The sequence below is a fragment of the Bison bison genome, unplaced genomic scaffold, assembly GCF_000754665.1.
Source record: "Bison bison bison isolate TAMUID 2011002044 unplaced genomic scaffold, Bison_UMD1.0 scf7180017864068, whole genome shotgun sequence".
In the NCBI taxonomy this organism is placed as follows: domain Eukaryota; kingdom Metazoa; phylum Chordata; class Mammalia; order Artiodactyla; family Bovidae; genus Bison; species Bison bison.
This window is the reverse complement of record NW_011494640.1, coordinates 13,200,318-13,218,854: the sequence shown is the minus strand read 5'-3', so window position 1 is coordinate 13,218,854 and position 18,537 is coordinate 13,200,318.

The following is an 18,537-nucleotide window of genomic DNA, read 5'->3' as shown; positions in this document are numbered from 1 at the left end:
ACACATCTGCTTTATTGACTATGCCAAAGCCTTTGACTGTATGGATCACAATAAACTGTGGAAAATTCTGAAAGAGATGGGAATACCAGACCATCTGACCTGCCTCTTGAGAAATTTGTATGCAGGTCAGGAAGCAACAGTTAGAACTGGACATGGAACAACAGACTGGTTCCAAATAGGAAAAGGAGAATGTCACCGTGCTTATTTAACTTATATGCAGAGTACATCATGAGAAACGCTGGACTGGAAGAAACACAAGCGTGAATCAAGATTGCCGGGAGAAATATCAATAACCTCACAGATGCAGATGACACCACCCTTATGGCAGAAAGTGAAGAGGAACCAAAAAGCCTCTTGATGAAGGTGAAAGTGGAAAGTGAAAAAGTTGGCTTAAAGCTCAACATTCAGAAAACGAAGATCATGGCATCCGGTCCCATCACTTCATGGGAAATAGATGCGGAAACAGTGGAAACAGTGTCAGACTTTATTTTGGTGTGCTCCAAACTCACTGCAGATGGTGACTGCAGCCATGAAATTAAAAGACACTTACTCCTTGGAAGGAAAGTTATGACCAACCTAGATAGCATATTGAAAAGCAGAGATATTACTTTGCCAACAAAGGTCCATCTAGTCAAGGCTATGGCTTTTCCAGTGGTTCATGTATGGATGTGAGAGTTGGACTGTGAATAAAGCTGAGCACCGAAGAATTGATGCTTTTGAACTGTGGTGTTGGAGAAGACTCTTGAGAGTCCCTTGGACTGTGAGGAGATCCAACCAGTCCATCCTAAAGGAAATAAGCCCTAGGATTTCTTTGGAAGGAATGATGCTAAAGCTGAAACACCAGTACTTTGGCCATCTCATGCAAAGAGTTGACTCATTGGAAAAGACTCTGATGCTGGGAGGGATTGGGGGCAGGAAGAGAAGGGGATGACAGAGGATGAGATGGCTGGATGGCATCACTGACTCAATGGACGTGAGTCTGAGTGAACTCCAGGAGTTGGTGATGGACAAGAAGGCCTGGCGTGCTGTGATTCATGGAGTCGCAAAGAGTCGGACATGACTGAGAGACTGAACTGAACTGATAAATAGTATATAACTTTAAAAATTGTGACTCTCTATATTGTACACACAGAACTTATATTGTACATGAACTACACCTCAATAAAAAAATTTCACACACAGAACATAAAAAACCACAAATATTACTATGTCACAATTATGGTATTTTTTAACATACCAAATGTTTTGATCAACATTTTATTTAAACATAATTGATTTTTTTTGTAATCCTGTGTATTCTCTATTATGCATTTAGAAACAATATTCTGGGAAAGGGACCGCTTACCTGACTGCCAAAGGGTCCGTGACATGAAAGAGCTTAAGAACCCCTGGGATTCAGGTATCTTCCTTCTTGAATTTTAATGAATGTTTTGCTATTGGCTTAGCAGAGATTCATCAGTGTTCTGTGTTTCTGGGTTTGTCCCACATTATAGCTTTGAGTTTTCAGTGTTTCAAAGATTGGAATTATAAAAGAGATCATTAGGGATAAAAGTGTTAGTTGCTCAGTTGTGTCCAATTCTTTGCAATCCAATGGACTATAGCCCACCAAGCTCCTCTGTCCATGGTATTCTCCAGGTAAGAATACTGGAGTGGATAGCCACTCCCTTCTCCAAGGGATCTTCCTGACCCAGGGATCAAACCCACGTTTCCTGCATTGCAGGCAGATTCATTAGGATTAAACAGAACTAAATTTTAGTTACTTTAATTTTTAAACTTGTCTCTCACATATACTTTGGACATTTTTATCCCAATTCAGTAGAAAGGAAATTGGTCCCTGGTCTTTCTGTAGCAGAAGTGTTCAGATATGATGCACAAATTCACCACATCTCAGATCTGGAACATATTTTATGGATTTCAGGAGTTTCTACCCTGGAAATGAGCTTTTTCCTGCCATGAGCAGAGGTATAATCTCCTTTTTCTTTCTATTTTCCTTTAAACTCTCTGAGCATAATTTAACCTCAATGAACTCTGTTCTTAAAGATCAGATGCTTGCTCTTTGAAGAGTTTATATTTCTTTTGTATACAAAGCAAGTTAACTCATATTGTATAAATACATGTTTAAAGGTACATGTTAAAACTTTTGTCCAGGCATACAAATTCTCATTTTTCTTTAGGCTATGTTTGTTGGCTCTGAAATTAAATGCAAGATGCATTTATTTCAAAGAAATAAACATGAAAAGGTGATTTTTTTTTTTACCATTTAAACTCAGATAGTCAATTTATATTGCTCTATTCATGATGTTCCCTAGTATTATAGGTCAAAATCAATAAAAAATAAGCATAAGATAGGCCATTACAAAGAAATGGCTCTTATGCTGTTTTATTTTATGTGGATTTGGGAAAAGAAATTTAGGATGACACATTCAGAAAGAATTTTGTATGTGTGGGGTGTTTTAAATTTATGAATTTCTTAAAATTCTCCCATTACAAATAGCCTCTGGGCCTATGTACACACTGCAGAAAGAAAAACAAGAAACTGGCCATGAACAGCAACCCCATAGGAAGTCATGGTCCAACCATGACATTTTCGGCCAGAGCCTTGGTCTACAGACTGCTAATTCCCATGGAAGTCCCAGTAAGAATTTAACCATTTCTCTGTATGCGATTTCTCCCTCTAGCCATGTGAAAACATGTTTTTAAAGGAATAACTTGGGGGATAGGGGTCTCCAACAAAACTCATCCTATCCTTTTTGTTTTTCATGTGGTAAGTCATGTGAATCTTAACATAAGGAAATAGTGCTGTTTCAAGTACTTAACTCTTTAAAGTAAATGAAAATGGTTTCAGCCTCAAGCAAATATCATGGAAGATACGTTCTTACAACAGTTGCCCCAGTGAGATCCATTTTTATGCTCACACAGTTTCAGATACATTTATTTCTTTTTCAAAGAACCATCCTTGGCCTTGACTTACATGTTTTTTGATCATATGTACCTTCACAAGAGATCCAGTATGAAATCTAAGGGCAATTCAGACACTCAAGTTTTCAAGATCAACGGATGATATCAGTTTTGGTATCTCCTTCATGTTTTCTAACATAACTGGTTCATTTCTGTTTTTAAACCCTACAGAACCTACTAGAGAGATTGTTATTGCTGTTGTTTAGTCACTAAGTCATCTCTGACTTTTTTGCGACCCCAACAGGCTCCTCTGTCCATGGAATTCTCCAGGCAAGAATACTGGAGTGGGTTGCCATTCCTCCTCCAGGGCATTCTTCCCAACCCAGAGATCAAACCTGCATCTCCTGCGTCTCCTTCATTGGCAGGTGACTTCTTTACCACTGACCCACCAGGGAAGCCCCATGAGAGAGATTATAAAGTTGTTTTATGTCTTAGTGTTTTATCTAAAAACAAAAAAACAAAAGTTTGCCTTGAAATCATGGAGACCCGGGTGGAGGTGTGTGTCACTGGATTAAGGAAGATTGTGACATCTGATATGCTAATGACACAGAGCAACAGTGGAAGGTGCAGAATGAGTGGAGTATCAGAGCTGCAGTAATTCATGCACACTTAATTTATCTGGAATGTGGCTGTGGTTTTGGCCATGAAATTCTCCGAGAGTGAGTAATTTCCACAACGCTCTTCAAGCTTGCAGATGGTTTCACATTTTGAGGAGGTGGGGAAGAATAGAGAAAAACCTAAGCTTCTTGTTTTCCAAAATAAAAAGTAAGCTATTTATCCTGAGAAAACCTAGAATGAATGGCAGACATCTGAAAGAGAAAAAGACAAATCCTTTTAATAGACTCTTGTACCCTAAAGATAAACTTATTAATATAAGTTCATGCTCAGAGGATGGAAAAAAAATTTGCACACTCAGATTTGGAATATTCAATTAAATGTGTTCTGGTATAGAGATCCCTAGATAAAAAAACAATATAGTGTCTTTCTGAAAACCCTCATGCAGCCTTTGATTGCTTCCTTCCAGATCTAGGAAGTCAACATTTGATTCACAAACTAAATGAAGGTTGATTATTAGTTTTCCCAATGATGAAGATACTAACTATATAACCAAGACTGATTTTTAAAATATTTCCTAAGAAAAATTAAATTATTTATTTTGACAGCTATATAAAATTCAAGTTAACTATAATCTAAGTAGCCCATGTAAGATACGTTACATGCAAGTCGGCCCAAATGCAGAGAAAATCTTAAAGGGCATTTCAAAGTAGTAAATCCAAAAAGACATGCTGTTAGAAAAAACATGGATTTGCAAACAATCAAAGACTGTTAATATTATTAATATATCTCCCACCCCAGTTTTTAGCAAATCTCATGTTCATCAATTGTAAACATGCTAAAAACATAAGATCTGGAAATAAATAGATCAGAATTTAAGTCCCAGAACATCAGATTCATCCCAGTGTGACTTTGAGTGACTAATATAATTTTTCCAAACCTAATTCTTGCTGTAAAATTGAACTAGTTGTCCCGACTTCTTGGGGCTGTGTGAGAATTAAATAAGCAGCTGTCTAGGAGGTGCTGAGCAAAACACTTAGCACTCACTCATTAAAGGATACCTATAATTGTTTTCATTTCTATCATCTTATTAGTTGATTCAAGGAAGCTTATAAATATGCATGAAATAAACAAGATGAAATAAATACACAAGTATATATATCCACGCAAAAGGAAAACAAGGGTAAGAAAATAATGTGAAGCCAGAAAAGAAGTAAGTACGTGAAGCATTCTTTCATTCATTAATTCAACAAATTTTACTGAATAAATAAAAGTGATCATCTCTGTGAGGTGAGACAGTGCAGTGAACAAGACATGAGTCTGCCTTCATGGAACATATGCTTCTGTTTATCTGGGAAAGGTGAGGACTATATAAAATACCATCAGTACTAAGGCTTTACATTTTCTTCATATTTTTGATATGTTATCTTTAAATGATAGTCATGCCAATATAATTCTTTGGATAAGTTTTCTAACTTGGGTAGTTTATAATAATCTGCAACATTCTAAGGAATGTAGAATACATGCTTCTTTTATCAGAATGACTAGGAAGATAGAACCATGTATGTGCACATACACATGCACACACGTATGTGGAGTGAGTGTAGCATGCTTTATTGTATATATCTCAGCATGGCCTCACCACTTGGGGATACATCCCAGAGGATCAGGGTTGAACATCCTGCATCCGTCTGTCCTGCATCTGTGAACATTGCCCCAGTTATCCTCTCCAGTTGTCATATCAAAGGAGTGGTACTGTGCATCCAAAGGGATGCTCTAAGTGATGACTGAGACGGAGGAAAACAACTTCAGACTTTATAGTTTGTAATATTAAAGATTGTAATATTAAAAAGGAGATAGGCACTACTTATAGTTTGTAATATTAAAAAAGATAAACAATAATTTGCTAATATTTAATGTACAGGTTGGCACTAGTCTATATGCCACGTGGGGTGACCTGAGGGAGGAACAGAAGCTTCCTAACCCAGTGGGACTTGCAGGCAGCACCTGTGCTCTGACACGCACATGCAGCATACTGGAAAAGTCTGCAGTTCACACGTGCAAGACTAAGCTGTTTTAGGAGTGACGTTATCCGGTTTTAACAAAATGGACAAGCGGATTAAAAAGGGTCTGGCAAAAAACAAAACAGAAGTATTCATTGAAGATAACACAAATAATGAACTACAAGGGAATAATGAAAGAAAATAAAAGAGGTAGAGCTGAGACTTCTCCTGTCCCCAGTAAAAGCTCTTTGGAATCACATAAATAAAAATAATGACAGTCTAATTGGATCTGACAAGAGGACCACCAGCAAAACTGGACACAATCAAAACTCGGAAGTATGAGTTTTTATCCACTATATTGATCAATGCCCTCAATGTGTTTGATGGGCCCTGAGATAGTATTTGATAATGGATTTCAGTCGCAATGATTAACAAGGCAATTTAAAACCTGAGCATCAAGAACATGAAATGCAAACTGTGACTCTTTCTTTCGACAATTTTTAAAGACACATAATACGCGATCAGGCTTTACAAAATGTCTCTGAAACTTAACGGGAAAGGTTTTGCAGTCATTTTTGAGGTTTCTTGTATGATAATGAAAGAGAAGAATGCTTTTCTGGCACAAACACGTCATCTGGGACCAAGATTACAGGGATATTAGTACACTTGAAACTCGGACCCCACCCCACTCACAGCTGTTGCAACAAAGTGAAAGTCAGATGCACGCGGAGTTCCCAAGGAAGACTTTCAAGTGCCTCCTTTTCCAAAAACTAGCACTTTCCTATAACAAAATGTTCATCATGCTTTTCATGAGACAGAGTAACAGTTTGGTACCACAGAGGTTTGGTACCACAGAGGTTTCCTCCTTGTCCCTTAATTAAGTAATTTTGAAAGTTTCTCAGTTTAAAAAAGTTACATATATATTTTACTACAACACGAATGTTGCAAATTTGTCAAAATTTTCTGTAATAACTAGAAATTCTCAGTTGCATGTTACCTAGCAGATTTATATCATATTATCCCTATGTACTTCTGTCTACCTGTGTGTTTGTATGGACTTCTCAGGTAGCTCAGATGGTAAACAATCTCCCTGCAATGCAGGAGACCTGAGTTTGATCCCTGGGTCGGGAAGATCCCCTGGAGAATGTAAATGTACATATTTAAATTTCATCTGTTCTTTCAAAGTGAAGGTGACAGTTCAATAATAATTGGGTAATGATATTGCTTTTAGAGAATAATTCAAGATATGAATTTTAAGCATTTGAAAGAAAAAGTTTAAAAATGTTTTCATTGTTACATGACTTGAGGAAGGGAAAAAAATATGTCACTAAGAAAATTAGGATTTATGTACTCAAACCTGGAAGAGAACTTTCTAACCTGATTTGAAATCTTCCAAATGAGAAACTTCAGAGTGTTTTAAAAGTTTGTTAAAAATGTAAAAATTCAGCAATTTTTTATTAATTTGAAAAACATTAAATGATATCAGAGAATACAGATATTTATCGGCCAAATTTCAACAAAAACATTGCATGATTGATGGATGGAATTTAAAAATGAATATCATAGTTTAGAAAGCCCAGCCATGGACGTATGTTTTCATTTGAATCTGTGCATCTTTGAAAGGTTTTTCTTCCAGCTATGAAATCTGTTATAACCAAGGGTCAAAATAAACTGGACTTTGAGATGATTTTTAGATAACTGTTTCATGATATAGTTACCATATTTTCAAAATAATAGAGCATGTTTGATCACATGGCTCTCATTAAAACATAAGTAGTATTAATTGAATTAAATATGTTAATAATAATTCTAGTGAGAGCAAAAAGAATAAACCATATAGAATAATGAATAAGATAAGGCTCAAAAATTTATAAAATATAATTTGTTTCTTCTTGAGAGCATCCTAAAATGTTTAACTTGCATTATTATATATGCTTTATGATGAACAGAATGTGCGTACATAAAAAAGAAGTATGTAATTTTAGGTAATTTATAAATAAAGTTACTTTGTTTACAAATAAAATTACTTTATTTTTAAATAAAGTTACAAATAAAATCACTACTAGGAGTTTAGGTTTAAAAAAAAGGAGAGGTAGATAACCCACTCCAATGAATATTTCTTAAAATGTGGTCCTGGACCTACCTGCCTCTGGATCACCTAGGGTGCTTGTTAAAAATTAAAATTCCAGAATTTCACCCCAGAACCGCTGATTCATAATCCCTAAAGGTGCAGCTCAAGATTTTGCATTTTTGGCAAGCTCTTCAGGTAATTCTTGTACATGTTACAGCTTGAAAACCAGGGCCTCTGGGCCAGAAAAGTATGCCTATCTCTAAGCTACCATACGCACTATTTGTGCCTGAGACCAAAGATTGAGTATAAAAGGTCCATCCTCTTGGTTGACAGTAATAAACCCATTAGCCCATTCTCACACTTACTAAGATTAATTGTCAGGGTAAGTAGCAGCTATATGTCCAGGAGAAAGAGATCGCATCACATATACTCACCTGAAAGAGAAAAGAATTGGCTTTATTGGGAAATTTTTAACTTTTCTAAAACTTATCATTCCTAGCATTCATGTTAATTCATGGATGTTAACTTCTTCAACCGCACAGAATCCTATGGGCTTGTCAGAAGGCAAGACTATGAAATTCTGAACATAAAACTACCTAAAGGATAATACCATAAAGAAATATATATATTAAAATAGGCATCTATACTAGTTTATCTCCAAGCAAAATTACAAGGAAATAAAGTGTCTTTTGCATCCAATATCTTGAGAAACTTGTAAATACATATTTCCCCCCATTTTAGAAATAAATTGGACTTTGCTTCACTAATGTATAACCAAGCAGAGAAATTCCAGTGCTTCCTGAGCGCCTCCCTGGCTTTATAACCACAAAGTCATATGCTCTTGGGATCTTACCTTACAATTTGAAGGAAAATCTCAGTTTTCCTCGTCAAGCAAAGACTTTCTGCATTTTCTTAGTCCTGTTCTGTGTCATCTGCCTGTCAAGAAAGCAGTTGCCTGTTTGATTGTTAATTGCCCTTGTTTTTATTATAGAACATATTTGAATTTTGGTAACTAACATGTTCTTCTTTGTAATTAGATACAGTAGTTAAAACATCTTTCAATTCACCATGCCATTTTCCTTTAATCAGCACATCAGCCGGGCTTTATGATGATGGAAGTCTATCTGTATTTTGCCATAGCGGTACAGCTCAAAGAAAATTGTGTTGTGAATACATGTTATAATTGGAATGAAATTCAAAGGTAGGAGTGCTTTTATTTTACAGGCCTGAAATGTGTCAATACGTAAAATAAAATGCAGATATTTCAATTATTTAGATTTCTGAGATTCAAAGATTTTCTGCAGGCCTTAGGACATCGATAGCTATAGTTACCTAGTGACCATGTACAAGGTCCTGCTGAGAGGTAACTTAGTAGAGCAGATAGGCAAGCTGGAAATTCAGGCAGGATCGATGCTGCTAAGAGAATTTCTCCTTCTCCAGGAAACCTCAGTTTTTGCCTTTAAGGCCTTCAATTGATTGGAAGAAGCCTGCCTACATTATCAAAGGTAGTCTCCTTCACAAAGGTCAGTGAGAAATAAGTTTATTCCTGTAGCATAAAAATCTGTGCCTTGGGATTTGGCGAACTCTCAGAAAGCATGCTCTGCCTCCTGCTGCTTGTGGAAACATTTTCCCTGCAAAAAGTTGTTGAGATGCTTGAAGAAGTAGTAGTCGGTTGGCGAGAGCTAAGGTGAATATGGTGGCTGAAGCTTCGTAGCCCAATTCATTCAGTTTTTGAAGCGTTGATTGTGTGATGTGCAGTAGGGCATTATCATGGAAAAGAATTGGGCCCTTTCTGTTGACCGATGCTCGCTGCAGGCCTTGCAGTTTTCGGTCATTCTTATAGATTTGCTGAGTATACTTCTCAGATGCAATGGTTTTGCGAAAGCTTTTCAGAAAGCTGTAGTGGGTCAGAAAGGCAGCAGACCACCAAACAGTGACCATGACCATTTTTGGTGCAAGTTTGGCTTTAGGAAGTGCTTTGGAACTTCTTCTTAGTCCAGCCACTGAGCCAGTCATTGTTGATTGTCGCATAAAATCCACTTTTCGTTGCACATCACAACTGAATCAAGAAATGGTTCTTTGTCATTGCATAGAATGAGATAATGACACTTCAAAATGATGATTCTTTTTCTTTTTTTTTTTTGGTCGACTTATGAGGCACTCAAGGGCTTCCCTGGTGGCTCAGACAGTAAAGAATTGGCCTGCAATGCAGGATACCTGGTTTCAACCCCTGGGTCAGGAAGATCCACTGGAGAGGAGAATGGGATCCCACTCCAGTATTCTTGCTTGGAGAATCCCATGGACAGAGGAGCCTGGAGGGCTACAGTCTATAAGTTCACAAAGAGTTGGACACGACTGAGCAACTTTCACTCACTCATGAGGCACCCACTTATCAAGCTTTTTTCACCATTCCAACTTGCTTCAAATGCCTGAGGACCATAAAATGGTCCACATTGAGTTCTTTTGATGATGCTCTCAGTTGGTCGTTAACAACTTCCAGTGGCCTGCCATTATGTACCTCATCTTCAAGCCTCTCATCTCCTTTGCAAAACTCCTTGAACCACCACTACACTGTATACTCATTAGCAGTTCCTGGGCCAAATGCATTGCTGATGGTGTGAGTTATCTCCACTGCTTTACGACCCATTTTGAACTTGAATAAGATGTTTGCTTAAATTTGCTTTTTATCTAACATCATTTCCGTAGTCTAAAATAAATATAAAATACACAGGAAGTAATAAGTCATTAACAAAAAAAAATAAAGGGAGAAATGCACATTAAAATGGTCTATAACATAACCACATTTATTTAAGAATGTATTCCAGTATCAAACAGCAAAGTTCAACAATGCAAAACTGCATTTACCCCAACCTCATAAAAAAAAGATAGTGGGAAGCTGCTGTTTAGCACAGAGAGCTTGGCTTGGGAGGTCCAAGAGCGAGGGGATATGTGTATACATAGAGCTGATTCACTTTGCTGTATAGTAGGAACTAACACAACATTATAAAGCAATTAAACTCCAACAACAACAACAACAAAATCTCAAGGTAACAGCCTAGCTAAGCTGACATAGAAAACGAAGCATCACAGAAGATGAGAATGTTTTAAACACTTCTCATTACATCCCCTTTCACGAATGTTTTATTAGCTTCATTTTAGGGGTAAAGAAATTGAGGATTAGGTAGGTTAAGTGATTTGTCCAAGATCAACCACAAAAGGAAAGAATAAGCAAATCTGTCAAGCTTCCCTGAGTCAAGCTCAGGATCCATGGAGTATCCATCTTATGTGGTTCTCTCTCTGTCGACCTGGAAACCATAGGAATGGGATTCTATCATCCTTGCTTCCTGTGTTTATCTCCTAGTGAGCTAAATCCACTTCCTCCCTTTACCTTGGAAGGAACTCGTTCATGAATGAAGGATCAATCCCAGTGACAAACTGGAAAATAGGAATCACTGGATGCAGGAAGTGATTGGAAAAATTCTGGAGTCAGTCTCCTCTAGTTCAAATTTCAGTTTTGCCATTTACTACTTGTGTGATCCTGGGCAAGTAACAGAATCTTTCTAAGATTGAAAAAGCAGGATGCTCAGTGCTTAGATGCTAGAGCACACACTGCCTGGATTTGATCCCAGCTCTACCTCTGATCAACTGAGCAACTCTGGGCAGCTCCCTACATCTTTTTGCCTCTTTTTGTCTATGAAATGAGGACAGTAATACCAATCACATTCCTTGCATACGTGTTCAGTCATTTTCGACTCTTTGTGACCCTGTGGACCATAGTTCACTGGTCTCATCTATCCATGAGATTCTCCATACTGGAGTGAGTTGCCATGCCCTCCTCCAGACCCAGGGATCAAACCCACGTCTCTCGGTCTCCTGCACTGACAGGTGAATTCTTTACCACTAGTGCCACCTGGGAAATCCACCAACCACATAAAGTTGGGTTTTAATGAGAAAATGTATGTGGGGCACTTAGATCCAAGTCTTACACAGACTAAGTACCCAGTTATCATTAGCCATTACCTTAAAGTTCTACTTCCAGTCTGTAAAATGAGAATAAAAATAGGACTTCAAGGGGTTATTGTAGGAACTAAGTATGATGTTGAGAATGGAGTGCTGAACCCAGTCATGGCTCACTGGTAGACGTCAACAGCCAACGTTGACTGTCCAGTTGTCCACTGAAACGCAAGTTCCTAAGAGTAATGACCTGTCACCACTCCTTGCCACTGTATCCCCACCACCTGATATCGGTCAGGCAATTGGAAACGTTGAGAAAGACACTTAATATTATCTGCAACTGAAGGCCACACCTAGCAGAAGGGTGAACTGGGATTATCACTCACTGCAAAAGAAGGGAGCTAGAATGTATCACTGGGAGTAAATACACAGATTGTGTTTTTTGAATTAAAAAAAAGAATTGGAGACAAACTATTATTTTCCTTCATACATACACATTTTAAAACATGTATATTTCTCTACTTTTGCTATGCTTCTTCAGAAAGCAGAAACAAACACAAGCACAGCACTTAGAAAGAAGTGCCTAGGATGGGGTCCTCGGTGAAACACCTGAGGACCAAATCCCACCGCCACCTGTTTGCATATGATCCCCTCAGTCAAGAAGAGGTCCTACAAATAAACATTTACAAATGATTTGATGATGAACTGCTAACTTTGAGCCCCAATTAAATGAAATGCTGAGTAGTGGTGGTGGTTTCGGACAAGGCAATGGCACCCCACTCCAGTTCTCTTGCCTGGAAAATCCTATGGATGGAGGAGCCTGGTGGGCTGCAGTCCATGGGGTCGCTAGAGTCAGGCACGACTGAGCAACTTCACTTTCACTTTTCACTTTCATGCATTGGAGAAGGAAATGGCAACCCACTCCAGTATTCTTGCCTGGAGAATCCCAGAGACAGAGGATCCTAGTGGGCTGCCATCTTTGGGGTCGCACAGAGTTGGACACGACTGAAGCGACTTAGCAGCAGCAGCAGCAGCAGTAGTGATTTAGTTGCTAAGTTGTATCCAACCCTTGCAAACCCATGGACTGTAGCCTGCCAGGCTCATCTCTCCATGGAATTTCTCAGGCAAGAATGCTAGAATGGATTGCCATTTTCTTCTCCAGGGCATCTTCTCAATCTAGGGATGGAACCCAGGTCTCCTGTATTGCAGACAGTCTGCTGCATTGCAAACAGATTCTTTACTGACTGATCCACCAGGGAAGCCCACAAATGAAATGCTATTCCACCCCCCAAAAAATACATTCTTCTCATTAGTGGGCCTGCATTACAAAAATTATACACAGTGAGTATTATGACTATTATATTTTTAATCTTGCCAGTTAAAAAATCTATGGAAAATATTTCTGTCTTGTGACATGGGTACTATATAATATCCCTGATTTTGTCTACTAGCCTGCAAAAATTAAAATGTTTATTCTCTGCCCCTTCACAGAAAAAAATCTGGTGTCAGAGACTCTGCCTTGTGACTTTCTGTTTCCAGCAGCTGGTTACCATGAACTACAAGCTTCTCACTAAGGAGCACATCTGCTTTGCAATGGGAGAGTATAACAGAGCTTCAGAACACTTCTTAAACCACAGGAAAAAAAACAAGTCCTATGCCTTGGTATCACTGACTCAATGGAGATGAGTTTGGGTAAACTCTGGGAGTTAGTGATGGACAGGGAGGCCTGGCGTGCTGCAGTCCATGGGGTTGCAAAGAGTCAGACATGACCAAGTGACTGAACTGAACTAATGCCTTGGTAGTTTTAAACTAAGGAAACTTTAAACACCCAATTCCAGTCCCACGCACTTAGGCGTGAAACATATTTATGAAACCATGTGATCAGAAATATTGTGTAGTGTTTTCTGGTCGTGGGAAACAGGGTCGCCTTGTTGCCTAAATGGACCCATTCTTTGGAAAGAAGTTATCTCATATCACATGGTTGAAAGTTAACTTCCAGGAACCTCTGTTGAGGTTCAGGAGGCCATCATCCTCTAATTTATTTCACTTATTCATTTCAAATGTCACCTTTTCCCAAGAGCACTTAAAAAGTACACTCTACTTCAGTTTCATGCTGGATTAAGACATTTGGGCTGTTGATATTTCTTAAATGATGAAAGCTCTTCATTTCAACCAGCTTCAAATATTAAAAGTCTATTAAAGAAAAACATGAGCTGAATCTTCTGTGAGGAAAGACAGCTCTTGCCCAATAGCCAGAAAGTTACAATTTTGGAGCTCTGAAGCCTGAATGGAAGAGAAATTACAGAGACAAAGTCCTTTATCAAGATCCTTATGATCCAAACAAGGTTCTTGCTGGAAATTAAAAAATTAGGATCTACACCAAGTGGAAAAAAAAAAGGGGACCACCAAAATAAGCTAGAAATTTGTAGCAGTCTCCAGTGAAATGGTATATATATACACATACCATTTGTTTATATACACACACGTACATATATATACACACACACATTATATTAATATATATTAGCAAAATATCCTAAAATATGTCAGAATATGAGAGAAGCAGGAGTGCAGAAGTGTAGAAAGAGAAAGGCTGTACCAGATGGGCTTGTCTTGTGTTCCTCAGAAAGTCAGTAGGAAAATGAGGTTGAATGCCAATTATGACACTCCTCACTGTCAGATCTGCAGATAATAAGAGAACATTGCAAACACTGCTCTCCCAAAATAGAAACTCTTCACTTATAGAAGGCATAGGTCATGACCTCTGGGGTTTTGGCCCCCTTATGTACCATCCAGTCCTAAAATTACCCTCCACTTCTGCCTCAGGGGTCCATGCTGGGAAAAGAAACAAAGAGGTTTTGATGATTCTTAAAAAGTAGAAAAAGAAAAACAGCAATGTCTTTGCCTTTTTTCCCCCCTTTTCACCCCTTTGGACAGGGAATGTTAAATTCTATATGTAGATAGTTACAGATAATTTATTAATACATCCAAGCGTTTAAACAGTTTTGGGGGGTTTAACATGTCTTAAGCACCCATACATCTCTTTAAAAAGGCAAATATGTATAATTTCTCACCACAAAAATTCAAAATACACATTTAAACTAAATAATGTAAACTATCAAAAGACCTTTAATGGTGCCTTACATTGACTTGAAGTTCTCATAAAAGGGTCTCCATAATTCCATTGCTTCTATAACAAGTTTTACTACAGAAAGAAACAAAATCAAAGAGAAGCCACAGAACCACAAATTGTAAAGATGAAATTGACCTTGAGACATTAATTACTTCCTCCCTCCCTGCTTCTCCTGCCTCCACATTTACCCCACACCACAACCCAAAGAATATCTTTCTGTTTAAGCCTCAAAATATGAGATACCACAAATTTCCTAAACACGCAACTGCCTCTTATAGAAAATTCAACTTACTAGTGACCTACGTATATAAATGGCCACTTCCTGTTCCCTTTTGATTCCACACTCACAGGTAGCAGTGCTAAACCTTCCTAAGGAACCCCTCAACCCCCTCACCCTTCCTGGGACGATTCCCCCCATCCCACTGCCCTCCTTCAGCCATTCATGTACAATTCTCATGGCAGCACCTTCCTAGAAGTCACTGGAGTTTCCAGACCCTATTCCCAGTGGACAAGTCTCTGCCTCACACCTTCTTCAAGCCTGTATCTGACTACACCTCTGTACTACAAGTTTGTCTAAATAGACTAAAAGGAGAATGGGAAAAGCACCAAAATTAAAAGGCATGTATTTATAACCATACAAATATACAAGTGCACAACATATACATAAATACAAAGATTCGTAGGTTTATCTTTACACGTGTTATATGCACATGGAATTTACAGATACAGATAAACGTATGTAGAGGAAAGAAAATTTCTTGGTGTGTCAAGCTAGATAAAAGTGTAGTAGACACAACTGGTCCTCCACTAAGTTCCTCATTACTGAAGTGGTGCTCCCCAACTAGTTGAGATGAGGGCTGTCAGTTCAGCACTGTACCCTTCTCCATCAACTTACTCCTAACTAGAGGAGAGGCAGCTTCCCTGGTGGCTCAGAGGGTAAAGAGTCTGCCTGCAATGCAGGAGACCAGGGTTTGATACCTGGGTTGGGAAGATCCTCTGAAAAAGGGAATGGCAACCCACTCCAGTATTCTTGCCTGGAGAATTCCACAGACAGAGGAGCCTGGCAGGCTTCTGTCCATGGAGTCACAAAGAATATGCTGCTAAGTCACTTCAGTCATGTCCGATTCTGTGCGACCCCAAAGACGGCAGCCCACCAGGCTCCCCGGCCCCTGGGATTCTCCAGGCAAGAACACTGGAGTGGGTTGCCATTTCCTTATCCAATACATGAAAGTGAAAAGTGAAAGTGAAGTCGCTCAGTCATGCCCAACTCCTAGCGACCCCATGGACTGCAGCCCACCAGGCCCCTCCATCCATGGGATTTTCCAGGCAAGAGTACTGCAGTGGGGTGCCATTGCCTTCTCTAAGAATATGCTAAGTCGGTAGAATTCCAAACCAAAGGCCTGCCTCCCTTTCTCAAGATGGGACAACTCTTGGTGTCTTTCATGCCCCAGAGGTCCACGTGGGGTCAAACTGAGGTTTGGGCTTCAGCTAAAGTCACATTCTGCCTGTCTCCCATCTCACTCTGCTATACTTACTCCCTGCCAGCGCCCACTTGAAAGCACTGCCTCAATAAATCAGTTGTTCAAGAATTACTGTCTCTGGTTTGGCATCTAACAAATCCAATCAAAGCCAGGGAGCAACAGAGGAAACAACCAAACATAAAATCAGAAGAAAGATATGTATGTTCATACATACAAAGTCATCTGTTACTTTAGACGTTTGCTAAAGAACGTGTCAGCTGGAGAAGAATCACACACTGAGAGGTATTGCTGCTATTGTGCCCAAGAAGGAATTGAACCCAGGGAGAATTGTAGAAGAAGCACAAACCCTAGATTGGGGTGAGGGGTGATGGTCGTGGCCTGCTGCGCTGCAAATGACAGATACCCACCCAAACTGGTTAAAATTAATGCAAGTGGTGGTGGTGGAAATAAAGATACAGACTTATGAAATTCAAAGGAAAGCTTGACAATCAGCCTCAAAAAGAATAAAGAAAAGGAGAGCACTAGGACCTCAGCAGGATTTTGTGAACTTTTCCTTTCATGTGCCACCAAATGTTGTTCCTTTTATTTTTAATAATATCTGATGTAGGCATTTAAAACCTCAAGTAAAACTGCATAGGACTCTAGAGAGATGGCTGAAATGACAGCAGCAGTTTGGGGATCTTCCTGAATCCCTACACAAAAATTACAGAGCAACTGGAATGCAAAATCAAAACTTCACAGACATTTCAATAAAACGAAGTGACAAGGATGAATGAGTAAATAAATCATGATATGTATCTGCAATGGAATATTACCATATTCCATTAAAAGAAATGCAGTAAGAGTACATGCTACAAAGTGGATGAACCTTGAAAACATTATGCTAGGTAAAAGAAGCCAGGCACGAAAGGTCACATGTGTATGATTCCATTCATACGAAATGTCCAAAGCAGGTAAATTTACAGAGATAGAAGGCAAATTGGTGGTTGCCAGAGGCTGGGGCCCTGGGAGAACAGTGAAAGATTGCTTCACAGCTATGGGATTTTCTTCTGGAGTGATGAAAATGTCTTGGAAGTAGATAGCAGTAATCGTTGCCCAACATGGTGAGTGAACTAAGTGACCTTGGACTGTACACTTTAAAGTAGTTAATTTTATGTTCGGAGAAGTTATATGAATTTCACCTCAATTAGAAATAAAACATTCCCAGCCAATGCACTAAATAAATAAACATTTTTTAAAAAGAAACTGAAGAGAAAAACTAAATTATGTGACAAGGCAGTCTTATACAACAAAATATAAGTATTTGGGGCCAAATTGCCAAAGGCTTCTAGATCTGTATGTTATTGGTTCTGAATAGATGAAAGCACAGGGGAGCATCAGGGCATCTGATAAACCTGAGAAGAGGAAAATAAAACAAAAAGTAGACAGATTTCCCTGGGAAATGCGAAGGGTCCATTTGAAGTCCACAGCTTGAAAGGGTCATGGCTACCCCAGCAGTGGATTCAAAAAAGGAGTTTCCCAAGGATTCTTGAAGAGGCTGGGGCAGGGCAGCCCCTGTGAACTCTCACGACTGGCCTCAGGCTAACTTCCTGAACAGAGGTCCAGCCTGAAGGGAAACACTAGAAGAAAAACAAACTGAATAGAAACTGGGACAATGGAGATGAAGAAAAGAGGTGGTTCAGATGAAAAGGATGAGAAGAAGAACAGCCAGGAAATCTCAGAAAACAAACTGCCATTTTTATTGAACATGTGAAAAATGAAAGAAGAAGGAGTTCTGGGAAGTTGAAAAGCTTTCTGAACCCAATTTCTGTCTAAAGTTCAGGAAACCTGCATAGGCAAGTAGATTCTTTGCCACTTGTGCCATTAAAAGAATCTGGCTGCAACGGAGGAGACCTGGGTTCCATCCCTGGGTCAGGAAGATCCCCTAGAAAAGGGAATGGCTACCCAATCCAGTATTCTTGCCTGGAGAACTCCGTGGACAGAGGAGCCTGGCAGGCTACAGTCTATAGGTTCACAAAGAGTCGGACACGACTGAAAGACTTTCACTTTCACTTTCACTTCATTTTGTGGGAAAATGAAACTCTCTTGTTACAGCCCTGCTGATACCATCCAGGGTTCTTTGCCTTCCCCAATCAATAGAAATTCACGAACACACACACATGCACCAGAAAGAAAGAAAGAAAGAAATTGGCTAGAAACCAGACAAGAAATTCAGACAAGGCTTAGTGGTGTTCCTGCTACAGCGGAGGACAGTGAGAACCAACAACAGGTTCCCTTGCTCACCGAGGAGGGGGTGAGCTTGTGGAATGTCTTTATATGGGATGAGGGTAGGGGTGTGTCCAGGGCTCAGGAGGAGGGGTGGCTCAAGTGGTTTGCCCAGCC